Genomic DNA, 12,795 nt, shown 5'->3' with positions numbered 1-12,795 from the left:
TTTCTCACTAAGAGACCTCTTAAATTAATATCTCAAATATTACTGCTTAGATGGCTTGCAGAATAACATCATTTCTTGTCATCTGACTCTATCCCAGGTGAACCCCCCCCCCCGCACTTCTGGCAGCTAGAAGTATTTAGCATCTACATATGAAAATACATAGACCTCAGATCTTTGTCAAGTGGTGGAAGTCATAAAACATTTCCAAGACAATACAGAAAGCTCCCTAGTTTTAGACATTGTGTCTCTTTCTGTAATGAAAATGGAAAGATAACATTATTTTAATGGCCTGGCCATAAAGTAATTTAATTTCAGCCATTTTTCTGAAGTTCATTCTCTGTATTCCAGTTTACACTGTTAAAATATATACATCTAAACAGTTACAATAGTGCAGGTGCATTTCTGTTCTATTCCAGTAGGGCATGCTGTGGTTACATTTCAAGCACTTTGCAACCTTCAAGCAGCTTGATATACACGACATACAGTTCTAATACATCTGTAATACAAGCAGCTTGTATACATCATGTTAATATTCACAAATGAAAAATAATTATTTACAAAATTCCAGATAGCTGGGCTTCCAGTATCTCCTTTCTTGACAGAAGGTCACAACACCACTGTAGAGCTACACATATGTATTTGAAGAGTATTCAGCACAGTATGTGAGGGAAAGCCATTGTAGGCACAGAATCTACAGAGCACAGTATAAAAGTTATGTACCACACTAGAAGTTATACTACAACTATGAGATAATGTAGTTATGTAAGCATTATTTAATCACTATGTTGCCAAAAAATGTATTTTCTATGGGGATTATAGAAATTGCTAATTTACCACTGTGCCACTGAGGATGCATCTCATAAGTGTGAGTGTATATAACAGGGGTTATTAGGCAACTGTACTCAACAGTAATCAAAGTTACACTATTTAAGTAAGGATGGACTTGAACCACCTACTTATTTAGTTACATGATCTACAGAGTACAGTATCAGCAGCCAATGCCCCAGAAGAATTAGGAGTACAAGTGAGGCATATCTATGAAGGGATGATATCAACATTGTATTGCCATGGTGATGTGTGTGTTAAAGACCTTTACAGCCATCTTTGTTGTAAATGCTGTCACTACAAGTGTGTGTAAACCAGTTTTAAATCCATTTGCAGTCATCCACACTCTTAAAAAGGTAATCACTGCTGTATTCAAAACTCAGATATATCTAGTTACACATTCTAGAGAAGAGTAAAAGAACGTCAAGTGCCACAGGAGAAGTTTGACTTTTAAAGTGTGAGGGTGCACTTTAGAAAAAATGACCTTTATCAGTATGTTGCAGAAATGACGTTATGAAAAGTGGGATAAGGGGCTGGGGGACTCATCTACCAGTCTAAAGGTTTCCCCCATGTGGAAGTGGATCATTTTCAGCTGTTGTAGAAGTCATGTCCATCAGACTCGTGAGATTCAAACATACTACCTATTCTAGTTACATAATCTACTAGTGACTGCATTAAACACGTGTCACAGAAGAAGTCTGACTACAAAGGAGACATGTATCATCTTTGAGGGGATGGCATCACCACTTCATTGTAGAAACACTGCTATGGTTAAAACTCAATACATTAATGTTAGATTACAGTTCTAATCACAACATGTCACTTGAGGGGAATGTTACAAATTGAAGTTTGAGTAAAAGCATTTCATTGTATTATGAGCTCTACACAGACATGGTAGTCACTGCTGTGGTTGAATCACCTACCTAACTAGTTACACATTCTAGCTATCACCATATGGTTGTCACTGCTGTGTTTGAATCGCCTACCTGACTGGTTACACATTCTAGCTATCACTGTATGAACCTCATGCACAACAGTGAGAAGGTTCGCTTTAGACAGAATGACTACATCAGTGTGCTGCAGAGATGCTGTTGTTGTGAAAGGTAGGATAAAAGGCTAGTGGAGTAATCTAACATTTTAAAATATTTCTCCTGAGAGGAAGTTGACTGAGCACAGCTGTGTTGGAGGATATGCTCACCTGACTTTGTACGCCACATCACATACACACACACAGACACGTTTCCCATATTGATAAATTGAATCTCCTACCTATTTAGTTATACAATCTATAGAACACAGTATTATTTACAAGTGCCACAGGAGAAGTGTGAATCTTAAGGGGCGAGAGTGCACTTTTGTAAGGACGACCTCATCAGTGTGATGCAGAGAGGTTCTTTCTGTTAAAAGTGGGATAAGGTGCAGAGGATGTTTGTGTTAAAAGTGGGATAAAGTGTAGAGAGAGATGAGTGGAAAATTAAAAGCAACCTCCTCAGAAGAAGTGGAAACAGGACCTTTGACACTGAGGCGTTACTCACCTGTCACTACAGCCCCCCTCTCAGACAGACGGACAAACACACACTCCCCATGGTAAGGACTGAACCTCCTACCTATCTACTTACACAATCTAGAGAGCACAGTATTAGTCGCAAGCACCACAAGAGTTGTCTAAATTTAACAATGTGAAAAAGCACATTATAATTGGTAAAACAGCACTGTTCGGAACAGATAGTAATGTGCATCACAGGTTTTGGAACAAATGCATGTGTGTGTTCAGAACAGTGTAACAGCACTGTGATTGTGCCATGTAATGACGTACTTAGCTAGCGAGATTTACATATCGATATATATATATATATATATATATATATATATACATACACGCACACACACACACACACACACACACACACACACACACACACACACACACACATATATATATATATATATATATATACACACACATATACATACACACACACTATGCTTCATGTGCCTTGCATTACAGTGAGGGACATGTACCTATTTCACAGTATGGGATGAAACTTAACACTTGTAAAGCAGTGGATTATCAGTCGAACATTCCTGTCATTTCATTCTGGGATGACTGCATACTTGCCTTGTCTCATGCTTGCACAATGTGTATTAATAAGACAGACACGTCCTACATAGGGCAATGCAATGCATAATAACAGTGATGGATTAAGTGTAAATAGGTTAACCAGCACTGTAACACAGTTGCAGGTGTAATCATTAGAGAGCATAGATGCATCAAGAGACTGAATTACTAGAGTCAATATCACTTTGAAATCAAGATAACTTGTTGACAAAATTTATAAAGACATACAAAAAGTTTTGCAAACTAAACAAAGGAATATCTATTGTATGGTTTATGTATTCTGTGCTTGAAGAACAGTACTGCCAAGCTCAGTCGTGCTGCTGATAAAGTATTAGTGCATGCATAATCGTATCTTGAGGTGTTGAACTTCGAACTGGAATTAGCAGTACTCTGTGGTGCTCTTTACCGACTTTCACTCAAAGAAGCATTATACGCATACAACCATATGTGAACCTGCTGGAATACAGAACATGTGTGTGTTATGGTCATGTTTGATGTGTCAAGATTTACACATTTGTCATGACAGTCATATTTAGTTCATCTTTATATGAATGCTGTAGGCGTATTATGAAAGACATGAGGAGCTAAACATGTTATTGCTTACGGAAACATTTTGGAATCAAAGAGGATTACTGGATGAAATAAGTGATGGGCAGAGCTGGACAGCTGGTGACAGGAGTACACAATACAGATGTAATACATTAGTGCATGTTTCATTTCTACGCATATTACTGTTGTATTACAGTTTATCAGCAAAATTATTCTGGCAAGACCTGTACAAGACAGACTTGACAACAGGGAGCAGGCACATTAATATATGAGCAGGATAACAATGTGTTATGGAAAGGTAGAGGCATATTTATAGTAACAGGAGTCATATAAACCATTCAAAACCAGTTTTGCATACATCTAGACTTGAACCCTGAGAACATTCCAAGGAAATCCTACATACCTGTTTATTATCAAAACATTCCACATAGTAAATCATACTCTACAAAGTTCTCATGTGACAGCAGATTGTAGAAAATGAGAATGTATGTATTACTCTACATTATTCTCTTAACTGTAAGCCGTACATTTAAATCTTCAGCTTGTTGAAAAGTAGATTAAATGGACTATACATAGGTAAGCACTGCAGAGCGCAAGGCACCAAGATTTTGCCATAAGCTGTATACTTCTATTTAGCCTCAGCTGCAAATGGTGCTCACTGCCAGACACTGTGCAAAGTTAGGGGTGAAAGACTAATGACACAGAAGGGTGACATACATAGACATGGGAGAGGGAGGCAGGGACAAAGTAGTTTATCATAGGTTCATAGGTTGGTACTAGGCTATCAGCCCTAGGGCCTATACAAGCCTAGCCATAACAATTCCCTGGCTATTTCTTCCCACATTATTTACTTTCCTGGACCCCTGTCTAGCAGGGCGACTGACGTGATCCCTGGGGTGAATTTCCTTTCTCCCATCCAATTGTCAAGGTTCCTCTTGAAGAGGTCCAAAGAGGCACTCTGCTTGACATGTATGGGCAATCTATTCCAGAGTCTGGGGAGTCTCTGGGTCAGGAACCTATATGACAGAAGCAGGATAATAGCTCATAATATGTAGGCTACAGCTACATATACAATATTGTACAAAAAACAGTCAGTAACACTTTGCTAATGCCTGGATAAGAACCATTGAAAGTAGTCAAAACTCTGCCTATACATTCGAGCATCATCTCATCATGCCACAAAGGAATGAATACTTCACACTGGTTAAAGAAAACTATTGAAGGACAGTGACAACTTACTGAAGCAGAAGGGAAGAACAGAAAGAGAGGTGGAGATATGAATAGCAACAATATTTTTGTGGGACATGTGGGACTTTTAGTATGGTGTGTTACTTTTACATTTTACCTCATTATTAAGCTGTAACATGTAAGCAGGATAAGGGTGACTTACAAAGTCTTCCTTTTGGGGCTGCAAAAGCTGTTTTGCTACAGTATTCAAATGGTATGTCAATGAAATACTGTAAATAGAGAGAACTACAGATGTTTGCAGTTAACGCTATGATAAAAATATAAAATATCATGAAAAAATAATTTTACCTGCAGCTGTAATTGAACCCATGGCATTATGCAAAACCATCAGTCTACAAATAGGGAAATGATACCAACACACCACATAGGAACTCCTAGTTCATCACATCCAGCAGCCTAAGAACTGTTAAAGTAACTGTTTCACAGTATTGCCTTTAGTCTGCCTTTACTCTGTTTTCCCACAGCTTAGTGGATTAAGGCACACTTGCATAAAAGTAACAAGACTATTGTGCCTGAAATTAAAATCTTTAGCTTTTGCCATAGAAGTTAAACCATGTTCACTGTCACTCAGCCTAGTATAATCCCCTGCAACAGCTTTCAACTGTAACACTTCATGAGCATCACAAAATCCTGGACTCTTCAACACCCCACCCTTGTAATATAAATTTAGTACCATTCTCTAGATTGTCAGCCATGTCTGCACAAATCAAGCTAACAATATATGTATGAATTGGCATCCAATTCAGATCTTGCATGTAATAGCTTGTGTAAAAAAATGACTCAAACAAATAAAATCCAAAAAAAGCAAACCAGTAATATTCCACATGATTTAATGTTAGCGCTTTCGTACACAGTTTTACATGCACTTCTTCAGCCATTAATTACTCCCAAAATGCAATATGTTTTTTAGTCCACTTAATTAATTGCGAAATTAAATACATTGAATAAAAACCACATGATGATAATTACATCTCTTGAATTCATTTTGTAGAAAATGTTTGTATATATTCATACTTGTATATTTAACCTTAAACAAAATGCTTACCAGGTATTTACCAAAAACAGAAAAAAATCATTCAAACCACTACATATTTTTCATATTATTTACACATGAAATACATTTCTAACCACTTAAAAAACTTGATGAACATAAATATATCATCTCTCTAAGGCCCTTAATTTTAAAATGCATTTGCTAGAACAGGCTTCATTCAAGCCTGGAAAAACTTGTGCATTTGTCAACAATTGCCACTTTAATTATTTTTCTTTGAGCTTAAGTTCCCATGGGCCTCCTCTTATGTTAATATCCATCTGTTCTAAAACTGTAAATTTAAAACTATGAGACTGATATTCTGCTATATGTCTACCTAGAGCATTGGTGTTAATATTTCTACTTATACAATATAAATGCTCATAAATTCGTTGCTTAAAGCGACGTTCAGTCTTACCCAAATAACCCAAATAAAAAGCTGAACATTGGCTGCAAGAAACTAGGTATACTATACCTTGGCTTTCACAAAATGAATTCAAGAGATGTAGTAATTATTATCATGTGGTTTTTATTCAATGTATTTAATTTCGCAATTAATTAAGTGGACTATAAAACATATTGCATTTTGGGAGTAATTAATGTCTGAAGAAGTGCATGTAAAACTGTGTACGAAAGCACTAACATTAAATTGTGTGGAATATTACTAGTTTGCTTTTTTGGATTTTATTTGTAACAGCTTGTGTGTAAGAATGCACAGACTTGCTGTGTTTGCACAACCGTAACAATATGGATTCCTTTGCAGATACACTGCAATACAACAGTAGAAACATATCTTATTAGAAATGTACTAATTTAAGAAAGAATGGAAATGTACTTCAGAGAGGCCTGACTTCAAGTAGCCTTGGGAATGCATTCATATGTAAAAGGTGTTTGAATTATTTAACAGTATTTAACTTTGGTTATGTAACTTATGGTGATTACTTAAGTCAGGGAGGTTTATATTTGAGTATATTGAAATATGCCTTTAAGAGCAATACCTATGTCATTAATGTGTTAGCTCAGTAATTTGTTAGCCATCTAGGGTTAGGTATAAAAGAAGCACCATTTCTGTATGTCAGTCTTTTTCTGCTGAACTCTTTGTCCATGGCAAAAAGCTAATTTCACATGGTATACAGCTTAAAATAAAATTAGTTTGCTTATATTGGACTGGTGCAGTTCCTTTCTGGAGTTGGGCTTTGCTTTACTGGATTTATTATATTTATACTGTCCTAAGAGTCATGATGGTTATAACAAAACTATTGTGCCCATCATACACATGCAAGTACATTTTAAATTAAATATATTTATTGTCATGTTTATCAAATTGCGCACACATTATCTTGAGGTTATATGTGACGCATTAAGGATATATGGTAAATAGGAAAGTTTAGTTATGCAAGCATTATTGTTAGACTGCTTGCAATAAACATTTATCATTCTCATTTGCATATACTTTTACATTGCTAATCAAAATATTGTGAGAAATGGGATTTTGACACCCTTTGTAAAAATATCTATGAGATGAATTTGAACCCTTAATCACCTGAGTTTATCAAAACTCACTGCACTTACATCTTGTGTCACAGAGATAGTTATAGGACAGATAGAATTTCTCCACTCAGTACTGTCTAGAATGCTGATGAAAGAGTACTGATGTCAGGCTTCTCTGTGCTACAGAAGGCTGCCTAAATTAAATTTTTAACTTTTTTATTAGGCAGTGAAACATTATTGCACAAATACAAAAGGCATAAGTAAAAATGTGAGAGAAAAAAGCTGACAGATATACCCATTGATTGAATTCATTTTACTATCAATGTGCATTCAAGTGACACATTCATCCTTCTCGCATCTCCTTGCAACATTAGAAAATTACTTTGTGGAACACATTATCAGACTTGTATCTAATGATAATGTGAAAGTGAACAAACAAAAGCTCACATGCTGTTAGCAATGCTGTCAATATTTTAGTTTGATACAACACAGTGAATTAGGAAAATGTGTGTAAATATCTTATTTGGCCTCTCCTCTGTAAAATTAATTGACTGGATTCAAACCCTGCATCACCTGTCTTATATTTCTCACTTCATTGCACTTATACCTTGTGCCACAAAAGGGTTATTTGAGGGGTAGAAAATATTCACTATTTACTATGCAGAGGGGAGATGAAATCACAGCATTGCCAGGCATGTCTGCGCTACAGAAAGCAGCCAAAATTAAATATTTCACTTTTTTCCTTTGGCAGAGAAATGTATTTACACACTGCTTGGCAGTGCAAATGCAAAAGGCAACTACGTAACAAATAATATGAAATTGCAAAGTCAAAACTAAATATGAATACTGCTTTCATTATTGTAATGCATATCATAACTTGTTACACCTTATGATTGGTTCAGGTTAAAGCAACATTCATTCTATTCTTAAATATCTGTTTTCATACTTTAGAAACTATTTCTGACATCATGCATTGCAAATGTTGTCATTAGCAAGAAGTATAGATGATTTTTTACTAATACAACATACTGGTGAAAGCAAGTCATGAGGACTATAGGCAACATATTCAGCATTTATCATGCATATGCTTAGGGTGTATAAATCATCTTCTAAAATGTGTGTCTATCCATGCAGATAACATTATCAGAACTAGCCTTACTAAAGATTTGGACAACACAGGGAACCTGTGTTTTCTTCAAAGTAAACATATTTACAGCTTGTGCTACAGACACAGGTAGATACCAAGTGGATTGTATGCAGTCATTACTATATGGAGTGCTAACAACCATGCAAAACACCCTGCCTTGTTTTCTTTACTAACAGCAATCTAAATTAAATTTTTTTAAGTTTTTCCTAGTAGTGAGCCCTGCTTGCACACTGCAGAGCAGTGTGTAAATGCTGATTATTTTTTTTATAAAAGGAATACATATTGTGAATAATTGAAAGACGAACTCTAAACAAGATTAGAACCCTGTATCATCTGTCTTATTTCTCTCAATTCACTATTTACACCTTGTGCCAAAGAGTTGGACATCCATCAGGTACATTCTCTGTAATCATTACTCTCCATGGTGCTGACAGACGTTCAATGACACCAGGCTTATTTGCACTACTGAAAGCTAGCCAAATTAGATTTTTTCACTATTCCTTAAGAAGTGAAACATGATTGCACATTGCCAAGTGGCTTGCAAATGTAGAAGGCAAGAAGAAAAAAAAATTACAAAAACTGTTTTGGATAACAGTTTAAAGGAACATGAAACTAAAGTTTATATCTAGCAACAAGTAGAGCTACTAGTGCATCACACTTGCACATTAAGGCTTCACACATCTCCTTGTCACATCACTACTATCATGGAATATCAAGACTAAGTAATACCATGGTAATGCAAAGGGGACAGGGAACAGCAGAAATGCTATCATTTTTTACAAAACACACACAAATACCAGCATCATTTCAAATAATAACCCTAACTCTTAATAGATGTTTTAAGTGAACTGTAGCTGGGTCCAGCACTGGAAATATCCTCAAAAAGTCCCATTAGAAAACTGCTGCAATATAGCTAACCTTAACCATAAAAATAAAAAACCCTCAGTCGCTAGTGTTTTAAGTTCATCTAGTGACTACCTCTCAGCTAACCCTCCTGAAAAACAGTAAATTAAAGCAAATTTAAAACTTAAAACTTGCCTAAAAGGCCTATTGAAAGTGATAGTACACCTACCTTGCAACCTCACGTCACTGGCAAATTGGCAAACCCCTACTATTGCTTAATTTATATCTTTCTAGCCACACCCAACTCCTCTACAACCAATCAGCTGCAACCAATATTACAACCTCAACCAACCCCACCTGCCACCACTAGTCCCCCTCTCCTCCACTACTCCCATACTAGTACCAAATCTCAACCTAACTACTGTGTCTATCTCCACACTTTTATTGCTAACCTTTCTGCCATCCCTGCTACTCATCCCATATCTACTCTCCTCCTATGAGAACACAGGATACCTTGGCTTTCACTACCCTAGATTCCGAACTTCAACTCCTTCACTTACACACAATATCCCTCAACTTCTCCCTTCCCATATTCTTAACTCACCAACCTCACCCAATTATGTCCCTATCAGACCTAAATACATCCGCCCCAAACCAAGGTACTATCACTGTACACTACTCAGGATCTGGAAACTCATAACTAGGATAAAAAACAACCTCACCATGGATGGTTACATCCACCCAAACCCTGGTCCAACCACTACTACTGCCCCTAATCTCTCCACCAACTCCCTGACCAATATAGACCCCTCACATAGACCCCCAGACTCCTTGTTGGCCTGCCATCTAAACATCAGGAGCATAAATAACAAAATCCAGCACCTACATGCCCTCCTAGCAGTATATGCTATTGATCCACCACTAACTAAAACAGAAGTTTCCTGTCTACTGTCAAACATCCAGATAGCTCAGCAGAGGGTTCACACAAAATCCTTGATGCTGGTAATGATGTGAACAACAGACCCAGAGTGTCTCAAGCAGAACTTCCAAGTATGCAAAATAAAAAATAATGTAAAAATAATCCAAGTTTTATTCTATATATCTTTATATGCATATATCTTGTATGTCTAATATACCTACACCCAGCAATAAGTGAGATTTCTATGAAACAGTATGAGAAAGAGAGAGGAGAATGATTGGGGGGAATTCAACTGGTCTGTAGATTTTTTATGAGATGATCCTTAATCTGCACCTATAAAAGAGACTTTGTTTCTTGTTTCATTTACATTGAGATACTTATCGGCCTTCTTTCCTCTCCTTTCCTTACATGCAGGGACATCTGGACTGCAGTTTGCAAGACCCCCTGCACATGGTATGCACACCTTTTTTATTATTAGTGTATACACAGAAGATTTATATCTGAGACTAATATTTGTATTGCTTTATCTATTATAGTTTAACATTCCTTTTATATAACAAAGTTTTGTTTATTTGGATTCCATTTTTCTCTTTTTGCATTTGATTATTATCATAAGGTAATACGGACAGTGGCATGGTAGAACTCCTACTACCTGATGTCAGAGTATCGGTAGCATCTGATAATGGTGGTGGCAATGACGAGTCACAGTGTGGGGGTGCAAAGGGTCAGTCTGACACTGAGGCTGTGACTCCCACATCCCTGCTCATATTTTGGACACAGTATGCCTACACATGCCCATGACAGGGAGCCGTCATTTATAGGACAGGTTAAGGGTGACAGTGTTGATCAAGGTAGTGTGGTTACTCCAGCTACAGAGCTGGTTGATTATCCCCATAGTTATTGTGATGGTGAGGTGTGTCACAGGAGGGTTTGGTAGAGATCCTCATGAGAGACCTACTATCCACCATCCTCCTGATGCTGGTGTGTCATTAGTGCTACCAGACATATATGTGGGACCATAATGGAGGCACAACCCATTCCTCCAGGGCTTCAGAAAAGCTAGTGCTAGTACTAACCATCATGAATGTTGATGTGCAAGACTCTCTGAACCATGTGGACAACTCCTTGGACAGGATGAATGAAACACTGGATTGGGCAGTGTCTAATGGAACATCTGCTAGGGGGAGGGTTGGCATTCATGTGCCTGGAGATCCACTACATCTTGGAATGTTAGCCAATGTGGCTGTGCCAGATCCTGCTCCTACAGTGGCATTACTTCCTCTTTCAGTGATTGCAGTGTCCACATTCAGATGTGGTAAGCCATGGAGTCATGGTTCTGGACACAGTCATGATGACTCATCCAGCAGAAATCACTAACATTCAGATAGCACCCTGACTTCTAGCCGGGGCTGTGAAAGTAGCACTGTAACTCCTGTCAGAGGTATTTTTTTCTGGTTGGGGACTATGACACTGAACTGACTATTCTACCATACATGGCTCACACCTGTCTGATTGTGTTCATGCAGACACGCCCACAAACTGAAAAAAAATTGCCCATACCACCTTACACATGCAGGTTATCTAAACAGTACTGTTGAGTGCGATACATCTCTTGTTACTGGCCCTCACCACTATATACTTTAATACATGCATTTCTTACTCTCACACACACTTCTTTGGTGCCAGCTTTGCCCACCTGCCCCAACACCCTGTGCAAACAACTGTGTACTGCCCTTTGCATGTCTTTATGACCTAGGGTTGCATATATGTCTGATGCTCAGAATGGGCAGCTACTGCTTGCTCACTCACAAGCTTGCATTTATCAATATACATTGCAGAAGAAAAGGTTTTGATTTTTTTCCATACTCATTTGTGAATGATTTTTTTATACAACTGCTGAACCTCATTAGTTTGTATTGTAAGTAATGTAGTCAAAGCAGTAGGTATTTCAGTCTTGCTAATTGCTATACTTGTGAAATGATGGTACAATTGATCTGTTCCATGGTTAATAGACAATGGTCAAGTGAAATGCTTGTTGCATAGTATTGGGTAGAATATATAGCTGTATATGGCAAACATGAATCATATAAGCTATTATTGACATAAGTGTACACCTAAGAGAAATGTTCAGCTTGGGGCATGTACTGATTTCCATATAAGAGTACTGGGTTATAAAATGTTGTTTTCCTCTTACACATTCCACACACACCTGGTCATTACTGCAGGTACAAATTGTGTCCTGGGGGTTCTCCCTGTCTGATGCTATCAAAACACAGTCATGGCATGGTTATGTAAAGTTTTCAGAGTTTGACAGTCAACAACTTTCATATTTATGCGGGTGGGATCTTAGGCTTTGACCTAGGTAGTGAATGTGTGTGCTAACCTTTGCCTCCTAACCAGAGCCATGACAAACTGTGCACAATTCCTTCTATCAGCACCATCTCTAGCTGGTGGTTCTTCCTCAGACTCCTCATCTGTATCTGCTCCTGGCCCTGCATATGGTCTTTGAAACTGTGGTCCTGCCCTTGCCATCCTTGTTGATGCTGTTTCCTGTGAACTGCATTGTGTAACATGGCACAGACTGAGTATTTGGACAGAGGTGCCTGGGTTGTACTTCAGGACAC

The sequence above is a fragment of the Protopterus annectens genome, chromosome 14.part0, assembly GCF_019279795.1.
Source record: "Protopterus annectens isolate FY-2018-M chromosome 14.part0, PAN1.0, whole genome shotgun sequence".
Classification (NCBI taxonomy): Eukaryota; Metazoa; Chordata; order Ceratodontiformes; family Protopteridae; genus Protopterus; species Protopterus annectens.
The sequence above is the reverse complement of the archived record's forward strand: the minus strand, read 5'-3'. Positions refer to the sequence as shown.